The 21,554-nt window shown below is 40.6% G+C and overlaps 1 long non-coding RNA gene across 2 annotated transcripts in view; it reads right to left on the bottom strand.

Annotated features, from left to right (window-relative positions):
- Positions 1 to 267: 267 nt before the first annotated feature.
- Positions 268 to 21,554, bottom strand: part of LOC135328309 (uncharacterized) — a 41,222-nt gene continuing 19,935 nt past the window's right edge. The window contains exons 4-6 of one of the 2 annotated variants that reach the window (XR_010389131.1): positions 8,706 to 9,588; positions 4,424 to 4,493; positions 268 to 2,257 (exon numbers count right to left, since the gene is read on the bottom strand). This is a non-coding gene — a long non-coding RNA (uncharacterized LOC135328309). Of the gene's footprint in view, positions 2,258 to 3,697; positions 4,494 to 8,705; positions 9,589 to 21,554 lie in introns of those variants that run through there. The other variant, XR_010389132.1, reaches the window with a different exon arrangement.

Below are 21,554 nucleotides of genomic sequence, written 5' to 3'. Positions count from 1 at the left end.
CAGCACCTTGCAATATCAAACCACTTTTATTTTGCATCTTAGTATAGAGCCCTGTGTGGTGAAGCTGCAGTGGCTGAAGAAGCAGTGGCTCAAGAAGCTAATTTTCTTGGTGGAAAACTGGAAAAATGTTCCTCCATAGTGCAGCAAGCTCAGGTAAGATATTCTTTATAGACAAAAAAATAGCAAAGTGCTTATCTTAATAAACAGCTTTGTCAGATGTTCTAAGTAATTATCTCTCCCTTCCATGATCACAGAAGTAGAACCATATAAACATAAAAAGAGACTTTAATTTTTCAAGGTAAACAGGATTTGTGGTCATAAAGAATAATGGCAAAGGCGAGCGTTTTTTTCTTTTGCAAGAAAATTCTTGGAGCAGCATGTAAACAGACCTTCTTGTGGTATTAATATTACCCCATTTAAGCTGAAGCTATGCAAACAGAGACATATAAAATTGTGCTCCTAAAAACTTTGCTTGCCAATAAATATTTTTACCACTTTTAATTTATACTGTTTGCAACTTCACCCCCTTGCAGAAAAGTGATCCCAGAATGCAAGCTAAGTTATTCAGAGGTTATTGGAGCTATCAAGCATTTAAAATACAGATCATTTCTGTTCCCTTGAACTTAACTTGTTGCTTGTTTGGAAAGATTTGACTTGGCAGTTTGTAAAGCTTCATCTTAGGGGCTGGTGAGAGAAGTACAGATCTTTTAGCTTGAATTGCTTGCAAGCAGCCTTGTCTAGTGCCTCAGGGGATCTGAGTTCCCATCTTGACCTTACTGTATATGCCTTCCTTGCAAATACTAGGGTTTTTTTTACAAGGTTGCTGCTCTCCAGTTAGCTATCTTGATGTAAGAGTCTCAGTATTAATATAGGCTTAATGTGTCTTGCTACATCAAGAGCCTGTATTCCTTTGAAATGAATACATTACTTCAGACTTCATTTATAAGCTTACTAAGTTAATAGAAGTTAGAGATACTTGCCACACTGAAAAATCAGGGATAAAAATCAACCTTTTAATCCTGGTACCTGCATAGTGCCCACAGTACCTAACACTCCTAGTGCTTAAGGTGGTGCTCATCTCGAAACAGCACAAACTGTGTCTCAAAAAAATTATCTTATAATTTAAAAGGTTTTTGGAAATAATGAATTAGGATATTTTAAAGTTTTACCTTTTGGTTTCCAACTCTCAAAATTTTACCTGTAGTCAGTAAAAGGAGAAGAAGGACAACTGAAGTTCACACATGGTTCTTGAATACATGAGATGGGAAATTCAAGGGAAAAAAGAACAAGATTGTGACAAAAGCAGGGGAGCTGACAATTCAGTCTACCTCAGGGATCCTTAAAAGTCATTCTGAACTATTATCTTTATAATTAAGTGAATAGAAAAGGTTTAAAAATAATTTATGAGGTCATAGGCAACCTGACTTTCTTCACTTTCAAGTGTTTCACTTAACAAACCATCTAATTGTCCTTTACCTTTGGCTGTAGTTTTAGACTAATGTATAAATGAACACATTTCTACTAAGGTATGGACATTATACTACTTTCATTTCCATCACTTTTTCATTTTACAGGGACGTTAATTACAGCAATTTTGATATTATCTGTTCTAGTGTTAGTTATTTACTAAAGAAATGAATTATTTTCTATTTGGGAATTCCTTTGTTTTTAAGTTGCATTTAAAGCATTGATGTAGCTCCTAACTGACTGACTTAGATCCTATAATTTTGGGACATAAGCCCATAAAACTTCATGCATTGGCAAGCCTTCTTTCTCCTTTCACTCCAAACCTCTTTTCGTTGAGATGAAAACAAAGCTGAAATATTTGCAATTATAATGTTGTACACCCCCATTTGCTTGTTATATGTTTTCAGCTTTCTAGCAGGAACTGAGGAGGATGGTTTGAAAGCTGACAGCTTGCAAGCAGGGCAGCTTAGCCTTGGGGAGCAGAGAAATGTGGGCAAACAGGTACAACTGCAAAAGGAGGCTGCTGCAGATCGCGTGTCTGCTCCGAGGACACGGTGATCTTGTGGGGGGAGCACCCTGCCAAGGTCACTTCTCAGCTCGGGGCAGGCAGCGCAGGGGTGCTGTGAGGTCTGGTGAGCTGTGCGCGCATCTCCTGGAGCACCCCGCTGAGTATCGTGAAGAGATCCTGCTTAGCAGTCAAAATGTGCCACGGCGCTGGAGGTTTGTAGCTGTCTGCAATCTTCTTCTCAAACCGGGGCAAGTTTTGTGCCTCCACATGGAACAAAAAAATCTCAAGAGAGAGAAAGTGAACATGAGAGAAACAGGCAAAAAAGGAGGACAAAGCTTAAACGCTGGCAAATGTCATTGCTTAACAAAGATCAGCGATGATGAAGGTCAGTGAAGCTGGTTGGCAATTAGCCTTTGGCTGTGCGAAGAAAGGACTTTTGACTAGTTAGACAGTGCATTATTCTACAGAGGTTAGTGTTATATACACTCACAAAATACTCCTATGCCACCCAGCTTGCAAGCATAAAGCCAGGAATAAAATGATACTTTTTGCCAGTTGGCTATATAATTTTCAATGGCCCAATGCCAACTGGCTGCTAATTGTTATTGCAGTGAAACTGGAAACAAAGCTCTCGGTATGAATACTTGGACTGTTTGTTATATTCTCCTTTGAAATTCTTCAGGAAGTGCCATGAAGTGCTGCTCACGCCCACAGCTCCCAGCAAAGAGGAATTAGGTGCCTGTATCTGTGCGCAGCGCTCGGTCTGCAGCGTGGTGAACGCTTTCAAAAGGCTTTTTGCAGCCGAGACTGGCTGGCTGCAAAGAAAGCCATTGATTTAGCCACGCTGCGTGCTTAGAGCATTTTCCAAAAATCTAGCTATGAGGCTCCATGCGGGCCCCAGCAAACATGTCAGGAGCTGGTGAACAGAGGAACTGCCTTCAAATGACGAGATAGCTAACACACACCTATCTGCTGTTAGTTGCAGCAGAAGCTCCTCGGGCCAGGAACATTTCTGCGTTTGGTATCTGTGTAGCAGCCAGCGCAGAGGAGTGCTAATCCACAGCAAGGAGGGCCAAGCATTGCTGTAACTCCAGCAAATAGTAATGGTTATTTTCACACCTGACTGAACAGACTGTAGCTGCATCACCTGCGCTCGCTCTCTGAGTCACACCCATCCAAAACAAACACGAGGGAAACGCGTCTTGGATCATTCTTGTTTCTCTGCCCCCAAATCCCACTCCACGGGACAGTAACACTGAAAGCAAATGATTTGTAGCATGTATGAATATATTCATAGGTACCTCCACATTTGGTTGATTGATTGCTAATAAATTACAGAACGCAAGGTAGATCTATGCAACAAAGTTGTGTTGGCATTAGTTCTATCAATTCCAAATACGGATTAGTTGTGTTACCTTTAGCTGCCTTTGCTGTATCTACAAAACCTCTAGTGTGTGTACAAAGAAGCAGGGCAGCCATCCTGGTATGTCCAGTTGATCTGCATATAATTTTTGCCTGGATTTAAAAAGAGGAATTTGACCATGGGCCCACAGTTTTTGGACATTAATGAGCCCAGTAAAAGCAGTAGCTTTAATGAAGTTGCCTGATATTTGGGTGAGCGGCCACTGTGCATGGGCAGATCGGCTGTGCTGCAGATGTGCAGTCATTCCCCATAGGACAGCACAGCCAAGGTGCACGTAGCCCACGGGACATGTATGCAGACTGCCCAGGTTGAAATGTAGAAGCTCGTATGCAGAAAATTTTTTGCCAGTTTATTTTTTACATCTTGGAGACGTGCGGTAAGTGAGCTGACAGAAAACTTCTTCTGTTGGCAGAGCATTGCAGTGTTCTGCCAACCTACCTATGCCAAGCAAAGCTACAGTATATGTGATATGCACTTAAAAGAGGGGGAAACATACGTACAGAGATGGTTCCTCTTTCAAAATATCTGATTTATTTTAGGTGCTTCAGTAGCAGAAGGAGTACCTTTTTTTTTTTCCTCAGAGCTGTGAAGAAGGTAAGAACATCCATAATTTCATTTCCTCTGTTAGCTAGCCTAAATACAACAAGCAAATACACATCTGTCTCAGACTTCAAGCCAGTAATGGCCTTCCCCTGTGTGTGTCACCAGTTGCAATGGAAAGGTTAAAGAAAGATAAGGAGCTCATGAACCAGAGCTCATGGAGATTGCATCAGAGGAACGTGATCAACAGTGGAAATGGTGAATGTTACAAAAAGAGAAGCAAAGAAAATCTTGTACATCTACATGAAAGGGAAACTGTGATGAAAAACAGAACATCCTAGTTTGAACCTAGAAGAAGAGGTGCGAGAATAATCAGCCTTAAAGTCAGTCACATAAGAAAAAATGATATTCAGCATAAGCTGCTTTACTCTCAGCTCATGCTAGACTTGAGGGGAGGCTCCTGGCTCTTCACACATTGTCCTTACCCGTGATGATGGAAGAGGAAAAGACATAGCTTTTTCTGGTGCAGGTTTGTATTTTCCCATGCTAAGGAGCCTGTAGGAAAGAAAATCAAATGATAGAAATACATACTCCAAACATACTGTTGGCATTAAAAAGCTGAGGCAGAAGGCAGCATAATCCAGACTACACAAAACGCAGTATCAGCACATCATTTCCTCTATTTTAACACCAGAGGTCATTTTCAGCCCCATCAGATGACAGGATGAAGATGTGGGGACCGCATTACTTTGGAAAGAGTTACAGCGAATAATGGAAACGGATCTTGTGGCCTTTGATTCTCACTCATGCCAAGGCCTCTCACCAATATTCTGGCAAAGGGGCACTAAAGTAAATGTAACACACAGAGTAGATCTCCATACTCTGTGTGTAAAATAGCATTAGTATAAGTAAGAAATAAGCCGAATATGTGTTATTTTGCAGATTCAGATCGAGAAGATCAAGTTTCACTAAGCTTACTAATTTTGAAATGAAAAGGATCATTTCCCAGTCAAATTTCTAAACAATTTCACAAACATCAACTTTTCCAGAAGTCTTTCCACTAACAGTCTTTTAAATTAAAATTTAATCATAAGCATGAAATAAGCACAGTGGTAAATCACTCCTTCCTATAAACATTTATCTAAATCCAGTGATACTGAGCAATTTCTTTAAAGCATCCAAATATGATAATTTTGAATAAATATTCAGCATAACTTCTCCAGAGCAGCCATTCTGGACACATTTCCTTCTGGGATTGCTTAATCACAGTGAATCAGACCTATCTGAAGTCCCTGGGAAGAGTGTGGACCTCTAATTTTAATGGCCAATTTATCTACCTATTTATTTGACATATGCTGATGTTTAATACTGTTCATGCAAACATCAGGCTAAAGTAATAAATCACAGTTACATAAGACCTAACTTAAAATTAATAAAAAGTCATACTTCAAAATACCTATCTACCAAGTGGATGGGTAAATATTTTACCGTTAGTTTACTATTATTAAGTCAACCTTGCACATATGTAATTAGTACATAGAATCAGAAACTGGATCCAATTGCACTGGTCACCTTGTAAACACATAGTGAGACATGGTACTTTCTCAAGGCAAATCCAACATACTAATCAGCAAATACGTAAAAATTTATGCGTGTTCTTGACTACAGCAGCAGTTTTGTTACATGGGAGAGAATGGCTCGTGATAGGAAAAGAAGTCTGCACGTTTGTAAGCTCAGAGCTTTACTTGGGGCAATCCACAGGTTCTAATAGACACTGAGAGGTAAAGGGGAAAGAGGGGCTGAACATAACAGTGAGAGAAACATAACACGAGGTATTGACACAATAAACTATTTTGAATGCAAAACTACCATTGCTTTATAGACTATTGGTGATGTTATTAATTGCTATGGTCAGCACATCTACCACCATTTGCCATTCATTAAACAAAATAATAACATAAATATGAACATATTTAGAAATGACAAAATGATCTCTGAGCCAAAGACAGATATGTCTTTCATTCTCCAGTAATTGCCAGCAGTTGCAGTTGTTGCTATTATTATTATCATGGAGAACTAAGAACTGCTCCAGATACTGACCAAGTTCAAATCACATAGGACGAGAAGTAGTCAATGCTACTGTCCCCTACTCTCCACCCTAATCTTCAAGGGCTCCCAGAGTCACATTGCCCCCAGGGAAACCCCGGGAGACATTCCTCATCAGGGAGGAAGAAATGCTTCCCAGAGCTCCGCAGCTGCTATATGCAGTACACTTTATGCGATTGTAGCTTAAATCATGTTTTTTTTCCCAAACTATTACTAGCTTAGTTTGTACCTCTAGCTACCCTCTCTTCAATCCCTGTGGTGAGAAACTAGTTGCTTAGGCCATATTGTCAACCTCAAGCAGTCAAATATTCATAGGTCAAGCAAAAATTGGGAGGTCAGCCTAAGCTGTGATTGTAAAATAAATATGCTGGGAGTTTTTAACTGGCCTTTGGACTTTTGTACCTTCGGGGGCACATTTTTAGATACACCAGGAACACCAGGACTGGGAATCAACCACTCTGAAGCTGTGATGGTGCTGTAACACGTCTTCAGATTTTAGTAACTGAGAAAAAATATCAAATACCATGAAAATTAGAAACATTACTTAAGTCATATGGCAAAAATACCACTCCTAGATCAGATGTCTAAAACATCCATACACAGTGGCAGAGAATTCAAACAGATTTCACCATGGCCACAGAAATGTGCCTGCTACAGATCTTCTTAGACACACCCATTCCTATGGGAATTTCCAAGATTTTTTACTTCTGCCAGTATTGCTGCAAACCAAAAATGTTAATATGAGTGGGAAACAAATAAGAAGAAACAGCAGAATATTCTAAGTCAATGTGTGTTACGAATCCAAACAATTATGAGGACTTCTTTGCAAGATTCATTCGGCTGTGGACCTGATAATATTGCTCAACTGAAAATGCTCAGCACAAATGCTAGATAGCGTTTATTTTGAATGGGCTTACAAAGGCTGCGGTATAAATCTATCATTTCTAGTTTCATTTGTAAATTACAAACACAGCAAGTCAAATAAAAATTATGGTAAAGTGGGAAACTTGAAAGCCAGCGTTTCTCCAGCAGAACTTTAATTGCTTAGAAAGCAATGTATTGAGGTCAGCACATACTGTAACAACTTAAACAGTTTAATAGGTGCTGAATTCTACTAATAACTCTTATTGTTAATGCAGTTAAAATTCTCTGCCATTACTAGCTTGTTTGCAGGGCATTTGCCTGCAATAATGCCTCTTTTTATTATACAGTTTTAGGACACACCCCAAACCAGGCTTCAGCAGGGGGAACCACCTCAGCTATAGAGGCAGAAGAGGGCTCCCAGGATGGAGCCAGCCCCTGGGAGAAAATTACAAATCAGCTTCAAAGCATCCATTAAGAACTGTTTTCTCTATGTTATGATGCATTTATTTATTCCTATCTAGTGTTGTCTTTCTTAATGACATTATTGTAGAATAACACAGAAGGGATTCAGACGTCATAATTTCAGAAAAGGATTCCATCTTCTGGAAGACCACAAAGCTGAGGGACACTTTATGGAGGGATGTTTGTGGCACTTAGGAAGGTGCCAGGAATTCCTGCAGTATTATAGGGATCCTTCCAGCAGACCTTCTGGAAGATCCAGCTAGGTTTTATAGGGCGCATATTACATCAGAGCCACCTTAGAGATGTATTTTAAGACACACAGGCAGGGCCCTGTGTGCTCTGAGGCCCTGGGGATGTGACTTGCAAAAGACTCCTTGTCACAAAAGGGTGCTCTTGAGTTTCCGCTTTCATTCCTTAAAAAAGTGTATGGCTGCCCTTTATTACTGAAAAAGCTTGAAAACATAACTGGAGTGGTGTCTGCCCAAGTCTGCAGTCATGTACACCCACTGCATCTAAGCAATACGAGCTTTCCCATCCTGCTGCTATGAAATCTGTTGTTTCCTTTGCACAGAACCGACTGCCTTGCTCCAGTCAGACATCACACACTTTTTTGTTTGCTGTCCCCTTCTCTGTCAGGACCTGCCTCTCGCTGTCCCACTTTTCCCCACAAAGAGAAGCTAACTGGATGGCAGTATATACACTTTCCACTGTGTTTCCTGGGGACAGGCAGCTGGGGAACAGGGAGGCAGAGCTGCAGGCATAGGCAGCTCTGGGGATAAGCTGCTCCTATCAGGTCGCCCACCCTGTGCTTTTCTAGCATTCTCCTTCGGAAGGAAATGCTCAGCTAGGTCACCAGCCACCATTTTCTCTGCAGAATATGCGCCTGGAACTGTCACTTTCTTAAAAATAACTCAGGTGTGAATGACTATACTGCAAAGCTTTGTTAGCACCATATTTACAATGCACTTGTCCTAAATAAGGTGATGGGACCTGTGGGGATATAACCTGTGGTTCTCATGTGACACTCTACCTCGCATTCAAAGAATATGCCATGACACAACTTAGTTTTCTTTCCTGAGATCCTGAATAGAAGTGGATGCATTCTGTCAACTCATTAAAATAAACAACTTGAAAAATTATCCTTATTTTGCAGAGGAGATGGAAGATGAAGAACTTCTCTATGAAGGGAATTTTACCAGCAGAACTATCATGGGGTAGTAATACCACCAGTGCTCCTTGGTCAGAGACCTTCCTTCTGGAATAAGGAGTACACACATGTAAGTATTCCTTATGTGGTAGTCACAATGAGAATTACATGGCTGTAATTTTAATTACCTTGCATAGGTATCATATAGCTCCGTTGGATAGGTAGGTCTCTTCTGATCTTCACTGATTTGTTTCCAGTCTGACTGGAAGCTCCTGGGAGAACTCCGAACCAAACCCAGTACCTGAATGCCAGTCTTACCGTTACAATCCTCCTTCCACTTCTGTGTTTAGAGTAATTGCTCTTTGTTTCCAGAGTTGTGTTGGAGATTGTGTCTATGCAATGCCAAGGTGATTAATAATTTTTCTTTCCTTATGAGATACCGTTTTAAAGCTACTTTTTACAATCTGAAAAGTAAAAATAAGATCAATATTTCATTGCTCTTTAATCTTGCGTGCACCTTTCTTGGACCTCTAATCTTAAAAGTATATTAAAAGCAAGATCTGGATTTTCAAACCTTTGTCAGTAGATTGCTGGCATAAAACAGAGAATTTAATATCATAGCCTAATTTGAAGGAAAAATTATCTAAATCAAATGTGCAAATGGGCACTCTGGTGGTGGGCAGATCCTGTGTTAATCACTGCAGAACTATGGTTTACAATCACCAGTTTATTCAAAAATAGATAGGGAAGAAAAATATTCTGTTCTAAAGCCTTTTTCTTTGAAAGTCGGGATTTAGATTAAAAATTTAAAATTACATTTCTGCTTTTCACAGAAATAATTTTTCATTGAAGAATCAAATACACAGTACCAATGATATTTTGCTTCCCAGAACCAGGCATGGTAGTTCCATGGAGCTGCATTTAGGTTTCAGCCTGTGCCCATCCTTGTGTGCAGATCAAGAGGAACTTCTGGTCTTCGTTTGTTAAGGTGCTGTACGAGAAGGGACTGCTATAACAAAACTGTGCTTGCTCACCCTAAGGTGCGCAGTAGAAGATGAAGTCCAAGGATTCCTGCACAGAGAGGAGAAAAAGAAAGAGAAGTAATAAACTGCAATTCCTAAATGGCCTGAAGTATTCCCATTTTCATCTAAAACATTTTTTTTACTGCTTGTTGAAAAAAATATGCTTTGTGTAAAAGTTTGAGGTTTTTCATTTTTGTTCATATTCTCAACATGAAAAGTTACATTTTCACAGCAGTATTTGTGTGCTTCTGAAAACCCAATCTAAAACACCCAACAAGATCAAAAGGAAGATAGCAGATAGCTGTCCCAAATCTGAACCAGCGTAAGGAATTATTACTTTTACCCAAGGAGTGAGCTAGGTGAAGAATTCATTCCAAAAAGAAAAAAAGAAAAAAGAAAAGAAAAGAAAAAGAAAAAATTGATAAAACACAGCAGAAGTTTTCCCAACACCACCACATAATTCAGGCTGCTCCTACATACTAGTTTGCTTGATTTGGGGGCAAAATGGGAGCAGATGATCCTGTGCCACAATATTTTCACCGTAACTTTCAGAGTCACCTAGTAGAGAGAGAGATGGATTCCCAAAAGGAGAAGGAACAGGCTCTCTGCTCTAAGCGCTGACCTGGCGGCACTCCTCATACTTCCCAGCTGGGCACAAGGGCGGAAGCTGTAATGACAGACCCTGCCTTTAGAAACTATGTCGTCGTGATGGACAAGAAGTTTATTCCTTTCCAGTTGCAGTTCAGAGACCAGCTGATGACAGGTGGGGCTGAACTGCTAGTTTTCTTGGAGAGTTTTAAATCTATGTCCTTTTTGCTTCCATGAAAGAGGTTGTGCTGTGGGAGAGCCTTGGAAAAGGAAATGCAGCTGAGGAGCAAATTCTAAAAGCATCTGAAGGGTAAAGGAAATGGTCAGACATCAGGAAACAGAGCAAGGCTTTTCTGTTGTTGTTTTGAGTTCTCAAACCAAAAAAACATGCTGAGAGATGGGGCTTTTGGAAGGAGAAACCAGAAAGACAATGCTAAGGGAGAAGTTCTGTGCCATAGTGTGAGATGAGGAACAGGACAAAATGGGCTATGACTTGTGAGGGTACTCGAGGATTCAGTGGTCATTTACCTGTCTGGTCACACATTGCTGGTGTGACTTTTAGACTCAAGCATTTTAAAGCTTTCAGCATCAGTGCTTAAAACTTTTTCAGACACTTTTAATCCTTCTCTCTTCTTTATCTGCAGCTTTTTTTCAGGGGTGGGAGGATGAGGAAGTTGTTTTTTCACCCTCTTTTCCTGGTGGAAATAGCTATGAGGGATCAAGAAGGTCTCTTTTGCCTCCCCTTTATCCAGTTTGGTTAGCAGAATTGTTCCACTTGTAAACTCACGTGATTACAAACACATCCACAACTTCTCAGATCATCTCACACATTCATTAGGAAATCAAAGGTCTTTTCCAGTTAGGAAGAAGTCTTTGCATTAAATAAATACCAAAATAGAAGCACTCTGGCATTCCAAAACATTCTGTACCAAATTTCTTACATTACATAGAGACTAATAGAGTACCAAGTTTCTTCAGGGCAAGACTAACAACTTTTTACTGAAGAAAAGACCAAAGTTCCTGAAACATCCAAATAGGTTTTGTCTTTTCCACAATAAAACATTGCACATATTTTAAAGTTACTTGAAGTTTTGTGATTTGTTTTTGTGTGCAATGTGATAAGGAATGCCATATTGTTTATTGGCCAAGTTCATTGGATCTTTTTTAGTTCCTCATAAGACCTGTGTAGGTCCATATGTTGGACCCATTGTGTATTGACTGCTAGAGGGTTTTACATTTTTACATTTTTACATTTTTACGTTTTGTGTTGAATCATAATGATGTTTTGTTTTTAGGTATCAACTCCTCTAAGTTAGAGTATGGGCTTACAAACATACCACAAATATAGCAGCCAAATCCAGATATTGGCAAGTTACTGAGAAAGCATAATACATAGCATACTATGCATTTATATTGGCCTTGCTTCACCTCTTCAGGCATAATAGGATGCATTTGTCTTGGACTGATTTGGATTTATACATATACTGTTAGAGGGTGTTAAATAACACAGTCAAAGAAAAATGTAGACAACATACATTAAGGCACAGACACATGACTGAACACAGTCTAGTTGCAGCAGCTCCCATGATGATAAAAAATTTATTAATCCATTTTCACTTGATCACATTGGATTGTGACTCTGTGTCCACAGACTTTAACATGTTCTGACCTCATTGAGTGACTCACAGTGGGACTAGATGACATGACTGCATGTTGTTAGACAGCACATAATGTGCCAAGCACTGTTTTGGCTAACAAGGTGTATCCAGCCAGAACAGATATTTTTGCTTGTTGATAGATAACCTTGCTCTGTGGAATCCCAGTCCTGAGCTACAACATTTAGCCCTACCATAATGCAACTATACACAAGTGGAACCAACCCCACAAGATAACAGGCACATTAATATTCTGTATGAACCTACTAGTGTAATTTAATATAGAATTGATTTATAATATGAAACTATATTTTTGCTATGGAAATTTTAGGGGAAACCCAAAGTGTTTCCTATCAGTAGCTTGCTAAGCATAGGCATGATCTCAGATAGACACTCCTTCTGCTTGCTTTTATCCACAGTATAGGGAAAACACTTTAAATGCTTTGAGTATGGTTTTCTGACTCCATAGCTGCTTGATTCCATATGGATTGTCCCTCTGATCTCTCAGGCTTCTGAAGTTTCAAATTTGTGAAGAGTCTCACTTTAGCAGCTGTTCCCATAAAATGGCATATACGAGCAAATTAGTAGAGACCTGAATCTTTCCCTACATACTCATGAAAATACTGGAGCAAAACCAGGCAGACTGAGATATTACCATCATCACAGCTGTTTCTTACCAGCACCATAACAGAGCCAAAGGAATAATGCATATAGGTGCCTATGGGGTAGGAAAAAACTTACACAGTTGCTAAACTTTGTGCTGAAGTAGATCTGTGAGTGGATTTGTGCTTGTTCAACTAATAACTGCTTCTGAAGTCTTGTTGCAGAGCTTTGTGCCGAGCAGCATTTCAGATGCCCAGGAGTTTCCATAGCCCTCCAAAAGGCTACGGCAGGAAAAGCAAGCAGCAGACACCGGCTCCTTCTTACCAACTTGCTCATATAAACCACGCAGCGTGAGCAGTGGCTGAGCTGAGACTCCTTCTCCCCCCAGGTCTGAGCATTCAGGAACTGGGGGAGGGAGTTGTGAGAGTGCACGTGCCAGCTAATAAGGAGTCAAACATCCCAGTTCATAGCCCTTCCACTGCAACCTAAAGAGTAGGAGAGCAAATAAAGTGCCTTAGCTCACACTTAGCAAGAAACTGTTAAGGAACCATTAAAATGATCCCTTTGAATTTCATAGCAAAGATATAGCTAGAAGGTGTTAGCAGAAAATGTCTGCCCATGGCCCCAAACTCTAATGGTTTATGGCTTTTTTGCTAGGTAGCAGCTCCGTTCTGCCAGCATCCCTCTTATTTTCTTTCAGGTTTTGACAAAGAGTCTTTCCTTCCAGCTCAAGCTGCAATTTTCCCTGCAAGTCAGTGCTGGTAAGAAGGTGTCTGACTCCAATATTTCTTAATAGAAAACAGCACTTCCAGCTTTACAAGACCCCAAAGGAGAAAAATAAGGCCTGCAATAACAGAAAATCTGCATTTAACCAGGTCAGTCTCTCCTGTACACAGAGTCTGTAAGCAGGTCAGTGAAGTTTCGCATGCCGAGCATGGGACTTGCCCCGCTGGCTTCCCTCTGAGGCTCCCCCAGGGTAGGGCTCTATCAATCACCGGCGTTTTCCACACTGTGCACTATCCTCCCTGTTTCCCCTCCCAGATGCAAAGAACAGGGCAGATCCGAAACCTGCTAATGAGCCGCAATTAGGACGCAGTGACGGAGTGAGAAGGCTGGGCCCAGCGTTGCTGCCAGGACCCCCACGTTCAAAGCAGCTGTGTAGGAGACAAGTTCCTTAGCTTCAGCCATGCACCATCCCCTTTCCTCAGGATAAAAAACCTTCCCATGGCTCTATCCACAGCTCTGTCCTAACACACAGCCTTGTGCCCCAGACACATACTGCCCCTCAGCATTTGACTAGGGCTGTGGGATTCACCCAGCCAGGCAGAAGCAGCTGAGTCCATTTAAGCGTTGGAAACCAGCAGGGGCTACGTGTAGTGCTTCCTACCACTGAGACCGTTCTGGATCAAGAATATCACTGTGGTAAACAGCTACTTCAGGCTCTTTGAGCAGCCAAGTCTGAATTCAGTGTTGCTGGCACCAAAATACTAACATACACAGCAACCATATGCACTAACAAAGTGAGATGGGGTTTATCTTTTCTTCTCCCTCCCTCGCCTCATTGCTGCCTTCTCTCCATCTCTAGTCCATTGAATAACAACTCCCAATGCTTTACTGTTCACAAGCAAGAGGACTTTTCTCTGTTAAAATTATGAAGATCTCTAATGAGTTATATGTTATGGCAGCAACTTGATGCTAATGAATTACAGAAGAGAGGCTGGCAGCAGAGACCTTACATAAGTTGCAGTCTGCCCAATTATACTTACAGGCAGTGTGTGCTGGGTTGCAGCGAGTGAACTGTTCCAACAGAACATAAACGAATTTAATTGTTTTCCTGTAATTTTTATATCAAATATCATTTGTTTTTAAAAACACATTTCTTTTTTCCTTTACCGTATTCTCCTGTTTAGGAGAAGTTTGATCTGTATACACTGGAGAAAAGAGAACACATTGCTTAAAGTTAAATTAAGCTGTGCTTCCTTCTTCCTTATTCATCTCTTCTGGCCTACCTTTTGGAAAGAGACTTGCACAAGGAATTTTTCACAGGTACAGTCATGACACTAACCATCAGTGTGGATAGGCTGCTACAAACCCATAGCTCAAACCAGCTATGATTTTGCACTTGTCTACATTATCGAACCTGTCGTGGAGATGCAGCACATCCCAGAAGAAAAAGGAGGTTTTCTGTTAGCACAGCTCCAGTGCTTCCTCACACAGGTAAGCTACAGTGACAAGTGCTGCATCTGTGCCAGGGATTTTGCACAGCTCTTTCAATTAGTGCATATAGTTTTTTATATATATATATATATTTTTTTTCCCCCATGCTATTAACCCATAATACTAAGCTGAAAAAAAACTGTAGTTGAGACCTGGCCTTTCACTGAGGCTACTTGCCGCAGTTCTGGGCAAAGTTAAGCAATCCCTATATATAAAATATAGCTTATAGCAGTTTTGACATTTTACGGTAAGGATTTGAACCAGAGCAGCTTTATGATGCCTGATTTCTAACGATGGAGGTCCCCAGCAGAGACAGTCAAGGAATAAAAATGAATTCACTGGCACTAGCTTGTACTTGGATAACATTTGGGGTGATATTTTAAATAAAAGTCATCAAGGAACAGAGAGGTAAAATTTAAACAGAAGTCTTTCAGTTGCTCTCTTCCAGGGGCATGGGTTAAAAGGATACGACTCTTGTAGTGGAAAGACTTCCCACATTTCTCACTCCAGCAGCTTGTAAAAATAGTGGAATGGGTTTTATTTTATTTTATTTCATTTTATTTCATTTTATTTTATTTATTGCCTTATTTTCACAGACTTTGCTGAGCACAGAGCCCTGGAGTGTTCCAGCAGCATGCAATCACTCTAAGAGGCCAGGGACTATGGCCCTTTAGGAGTCCCAGTGATGCACTTTGGCAACCCCCAACGGCGGTGGTGCGGCGTCTGGCGGTGCCTCTCTCCAAGCTGCAAGGCCCGGCTTGGACAGTGCCTACGGCAGGAGTGCCCAGACCAGCCTTGACCCCGCTCTGCTGTCTCGGGACCATGCAGTGCCATGACCTGAGAAGAACTCTGCAGGGCAGGTGACACCTTGGATTTAGGGCAAAATTTTGCTCCCACACGTAGCAGGGCATATTCCACACACACAAACCCCACGCTGCAACTCCCCCTTTGCCTGGTGGGAGCTCCTCAGTGGGCCCCAGCAAAGAATGTGCAGTTCAGATCCAGGAGCAGAATGTTGTCTTTAATTTATAAAGTATATACACAGAAGGAATCCTAAATCTGAATTTTATTGTTTATGCATATACTATTTTCCTAGTATCAACATAGGCTTATGCATATAATTTCATTTGTTTTGTTTTGTTTTTCTTGTTTAAAAAATGTTTTCTCTTCAACTCCTACTCAACAACATCTTTCATGTCTCTGTCTTTCACTTGGTAAATTTGACATTCATGCACGTTTTTGTGCACATGCGCACACACACACACACACACACACACACACACACACACACACACAGAGCCCCTGTTCACTCTCATCATGCCGCGTTGAGGTTCCTGGGCTGTGCATTTCCTGTCGCCTGTCTCTAGGCTTTCAGGAGTGCCAAGCCAAAAGGACACATGGAGCCCAAGGGTTTTGTACAGCATGTTATGTGAATCTGGACTAAAGTTCACATGATTAGTTAGATATGCAAAAAATGCAAAGACTCAACATGTAATCTAACTGCATGAGTTGTTGGGATTTGAAATGGAGGCAGTTTGAATTTTCAGGTGCGTGTGTACTCGTAGAGCAGCCTGAAGCATGTGAGTCGTCATCAGCTAAAATTTTATTTCTAAATACATGAAAGTCATTTTTAAATGATATTTCTTCCGTCACTTGACAAGTGAATCATTTATGATTATGTTCACAGTAGCATTAGAAATGTTGGATGGGAAGGGACTTTTAGGACAATTGTAGTAGTTGTTACTCCTACCTCTATCCCAAAGCCTCTTTCATAAACTCATGATCTCTAGGCTTTGCTGGTTTAATCAGCAAAAACATTTTATGAGGCAAAAACCTTTGATTTTAGGATCATATTCAAGCAAGGGGCTTTTTTAAAAATCCACACTAGTAGGACAACGCCTTTTTGATTTTCACTGCATTTTTCCATATTGTGCCATATCCAAAACCTAGGAGATACTAGATCTAACTGACAGATATTTGAACACCAAAATTAGCCAAGCCAAGAAGGTCACCAAGAAACGTAGCTTTTTTGTGCATGGTATCATAAGCAATAGTGAACAACAACATTTTGCCTAGAAAGCAAACTAAAAATACAAATAAAGTATTCTGTTTTATAAAATACAGTAAACTATGAATGATGTTATTTTCTGTTTTCCTCCAAAGAATTGATTAAAGCATAATCTGAATACTCTTGTTACTACTGTTTAAGTACGTGGCATGTTATTAAATGAGGTCTGACCATGACTGAGGTATCTCCTCCAGGAAATCAAGTGATGGCAAGGTCGATCTAGGTGGTTTGCTTGCAGGATTGGAGCCTAACGGAGAACTCCTGGTCTGAGCCCTAAAGAATGTGCACAGGCACAAACAGACGCGATTCAGGCATGGGACTGAGTGGCCAGTGGTGTAGGAATGACTTGTGAAAGAAAGAAGCCTTCAAGGAAAAGAGTTTCAAGGGCGGAACTTGGCAGACAAGAGCTGGGAGAAATCTCCAAGGGTAGGAAGCAGTGAGAAAAAATTAAAAAGCCAAGTGTGGGAAAATGAGACATAGGAATCAATAATGATGTATGATCAGGAGAACTGTATGGCACGAGAGTCTCAGAAAAGAAACGGAAAGGCTTCACCAACTTGTTTGTGCGAAAATTGGAAGGAATGTCTACCATCCTGAGCCAGTGTCACTTTCCATCTGTTGTGTGTTCTGGATGGTTTAAAACCCCTTGAAGTATTCCAGCTTTTCACAGGAAAAGATCCTGGGATTTTCCTTGGGGGTGTTGAAGGGGGAAGGGGTCCTTTTTCATTTAACATTTTTACTATTCAAATTACAAGACTTTCAGCATCCTGGGGTGAGACTCAAAAGACTTTCCCTAGGAAGCCTGGGAGCATATCAGAAATCAATGGCATGGAGGATGGAAAAAGTTTCAAAAATGTGAGACTGGCAGGAAATACTGGCACATTTCTGTTTGATATTTACTTTCTTGGCATGCAGTGGCTCTTTTAGCGCCAATGGAAAATCCGTTAGTGCCAAGCCACTCTCAGATAAATCTGCACACAAAATACACTTTCAATTGGCATGTAGCATTTGAGAGATTAAGGTTTAACCCTTGCCAAAATATATATTTTTGGATTCTAGAGTCCCTCTTGAGTAAATTAGGCAACTTCATAACACTAAAATGCTACATGTGACTGATTTGAAGTTGATGCATCTGAACTCAGCCAAGCCAAATGATTGGGGAAGAGTAAGGACACCTGACGGAGAAGGAAAACCAACCAAGTAAGTCTCTGAATTATGTACCCATTTTTGCACAGACATCAGCGAAGTCACAGCCTACAGCCTACTCATCCTGAACCTAATCTCTGTCAATAATTAAAGGTCTTGCTGCAAGAGTGGAAGTAGTCTTCATGTGAGAGGGGAAGGTGAAAGTGCAAAGCGCATGTGAGCACACCTTGCATCTATTCCTGCTGATGGGTTTTAAAGCCATTTAGCCCTCTCTATTAAATCCATGCTTGCACTATAACCTATCCTAAAGCACAGACTTTAAAGTCCAGCCTTCAGATTGGGCAGTCTTTCCAATTCTGAAAGGAAAAAATGTATACATAGTATGGGTTCATGGGTTTCAGTTCAGTCCATATGTGAGTCCTGTTCCTAAACTGGTACATGGCTGGGGGCAAGTTTGCTACTGTCTCTCACTAGTAAGGCACCCATGCAGGCATATCCCAGATGGGCAGTGCTCTCTGCAGCAGGCTGGGAGGAACTTCTGGAGCTCCAGATCACATAGCAATTTGACATAACTACATGAGATTTCAGTATAACAAAGATGACCATCTACATACTAGCTCTGAATCAGACAAAAAAATACCATGGATAGAGGCCATGTAATGGCCCTATCACAAAGATCAGAGACATGGTCTTTGAATCAGGATCAGGAGTCAAAGTCAGGAAGCACAAAGAAAAATCTACAGAGCAAGACAGTTCTGGATGCTAACTTCACCAGCAAGAGATTCAGCTGCATGCTGTGATTGATAACAAGAACCTCAGGCTGGACTCTGTGCCCATTCCCCTCCTATTTCTTCTTTCTCATTCACAGGCAGTAAGCAGAACATTTCCCAGGAAGGAAAGATTCCCTGCATCCTCTTTTTTGTCACAGCTTTCTGAAACAGCACAGCTTCTGAAAGAGTGAATCTCTGCTGATGGTGGTGTGATGACAACCCGTTGCAGCCTTTCAGAACCTGGAGAATACTTACCTTCAACATGCCATCGGGTCAGCTGGAACTCCTGAAGTGCGCTTTTTTATTCCCATGGCCATGGGAAGACGATACAACCAATTGTGAATAAATAAAAGGCATGAGAGTATTAGATTTGTCCATCATTAAGATTGACTCAACTAACCCTACTGTCGTTTTTTACATAGAGTTTAATTCAAGGCATTTTTTTACAGGCTAGGATGCATAAACTCAGCGTGAATCCCAGTTACTGGTATTCCGTGATCCCATTAATATATCTCGTTACAAAGCGACTACTTAAAAGCTCTCTCTTAAACAGTTCTTCTTGGCAACAGTAGAACCAGAGTCTTAAACCTCAACTATGTTAGCTAAGAGGAAGCCTAGCTTTGCTAAAAACTGCAGTTATGCAAGGTCTTCCATAGTAAGAAAAGTAAGAAAGATCTCATTGTATAAGGTATTGTCAGGGTGTCTTTCATCTTCAGAGCTGGCAGGTGTAGGTTGCAAATAAAAGTAACCTTACAAAATGTCGTACTGTTTATACATTAAATAGTCAGCCACTCAAGGCCCAGCTAGATCACAAATATCACCCAAGTCCACTGTACCATTTAGCTGTTGTGGTCTGATAGCCTGGCGCAGCAGCCTTTTTCTGCACATATTGCAAAAACAGCCATATTGCAAAAGACATGTCCAGTGACAGTGTTTCCTAACCTACAAACTGCGTTAATTATCTTTTGTGGTTGATAAAATAAGGTAAAAGCTGGCATCAAGCTGCTAGCTTTTTATCACATCGTTTACTTCACAGGACGCATTTTGACGTGATCTGTGATTTGTTCCACTATTTTCCCATACTTTCAAAGTGATAGCTGTCTATCACCATCCAGTTCTAGGAACCTAAGATGGCTATTGTAGTAGATGGTTAATCACTTTCTGTGCAGGCAAGAGCTTCTTCAGCATTGTGAGATGTCCCCCAGTGTTTACCTTTCCAGCATTAATGAAGTGTTGACCAATAAAAGGAATGCATGTCAAATTGTAACTGATAATGGACAATGATTTACTTCCACAGACTTTACCAGTTTTTCTCTCTCAGGAAAATATTTAGTGTATATTTTCATTAGTATGCTATTCTCAGAACAACAGGGAAATTGAGACTAGTTAATGTCTCTTGAAGGAATGCTTTTAACTGCTGAGAATGGAGGGGAAAAGCCATGGAAGTAATTTGCTACTGAATTTCTTCATAATTACAGGGTTACAACACATGCAAAAACAATGAGTCTCCTTTTGAAATTTTACATGGGTGAAAGGTGAAGACCAAGCTGAATTGGGTCACTTGTTTATTCTTCTGATGATGACAAGCTTGAATACATAACAATCAAGAGAAGCCAAGAGCCACGTTGACATAAAGGAAAATTAACACACCCAAGTTCAAGAAAAGCCTAAAATGATTTAGAGTCTTTCTTGTTCAAAAATAGTTTCTGTAGTCTGTGGTAGTACTAGTAAAAAATGATAAAGCATAAATACTGCTTTAATTGCCCCCATATTTATTAATGCCCATATAGCTTGTGTCTATAGTAGCGCTCATAATGATATCATATTGTCTAGCTTGTCTGCCTGAATGCATAATGACTTGGAAAGCTGGTCATAAGTTAATGTTTGATAATATGCAATAAATTAAGATGAGCTAATGTTTGCTGGTACTGGAATAAGGTTTTTGAGGAAGTCACTACAGGATGTACAACTGGCTTCTTAATCCATTGACATTCATTACTGCACACAGATATGACAATTTCAGTTGACATTAGAAATGTTTTGTCTAAAAGATAGCGACGAAACCGTCATGATTACTAGTCAAATGCCCACAATTAGGTTTCTTTACAAATGTAAAAGTGCTGTTGATTGGATTTCCTCTTCTGAGTAATGAGAATGATAAATATTTGAAGAGAAAAAGCTGCAGCATTTTTTCATATCAACTTTTTCCCCCAGGTGTTTAGAAGCATAATATTAGCCTGAGCTTACCTGATTCGCTTTAGTTTCCATAACTTCTTTTCCCCACTAACCACTCTAGGGTTCCATACATTATCTTTTGTCCAAACCCCACAGTCAGAGACACCCTGTACCTTTGCCTACATATGAAGAACATCAGAACACAGCCACTTTCTTCATCAGATAAACACACCACTAAAGCATTGGTTAAAAGGGCTATGTCTAAGTTGCTTAATAAAACAGGGCCAGGAGACAAACTCAAGCACTAAACCAGTGGTTGTCCATGCTGCTTAATTATTACCTTGCTCCTTGGCATGGTTTTGTGAGCTAGCACTCTTGGGGTCAGTCTGAGGGACAGGCAGGACACCAGGTCCCTTCCTTCCCCCAGGGTTCCCACTGCTATCCCAGCACACTTTGCCTCCTAAACCGCCTCAAGCCACTCCTTGGGCATGCAGCGCATAGCCTTAGTTTCATGCTACAGAAGTACTTCTCTGTTGGCTGCAGCACACTATTTGAGACACTTTGAACTGCAAAAAAATCAGTATTTGTTTCATTACAAAATGAAATATCTGATATTGCATGGAGTTTTCTCATTTAAATATGCCTGTGCATTAAGGAATGTTGATGTAAAATATGACTATGATGCTCATAGCCTCTGACCCCAGTTCAATGTCGTGTCTCTGAATCACGTTGCCCCAATATTACAAATAGCATTTGGTACAAGTCTCTACAAACAATGTGAGTGAGGTTCTTC

This window comes from Dromaius novaehollandiae, chromosome 4, assembly GCF_036370855.1.
Source record: "Dromaius novaehollandiae isolate bDroNov1 chromosome 4, bDroNov1.hap1, whole genome shotgun sequence".
In the NCBI taxonomy this organism is placed as follows: domain Eukaryota; kingdom Metazoa; phylum Chordata; class Aves; order Casuariiformes; family Dromaiidae; genus Dromaius; species Dromaius novaehollandiae.
This window is presented reverse-complemented; position numbering and strand designations above follow the sequence as displayed.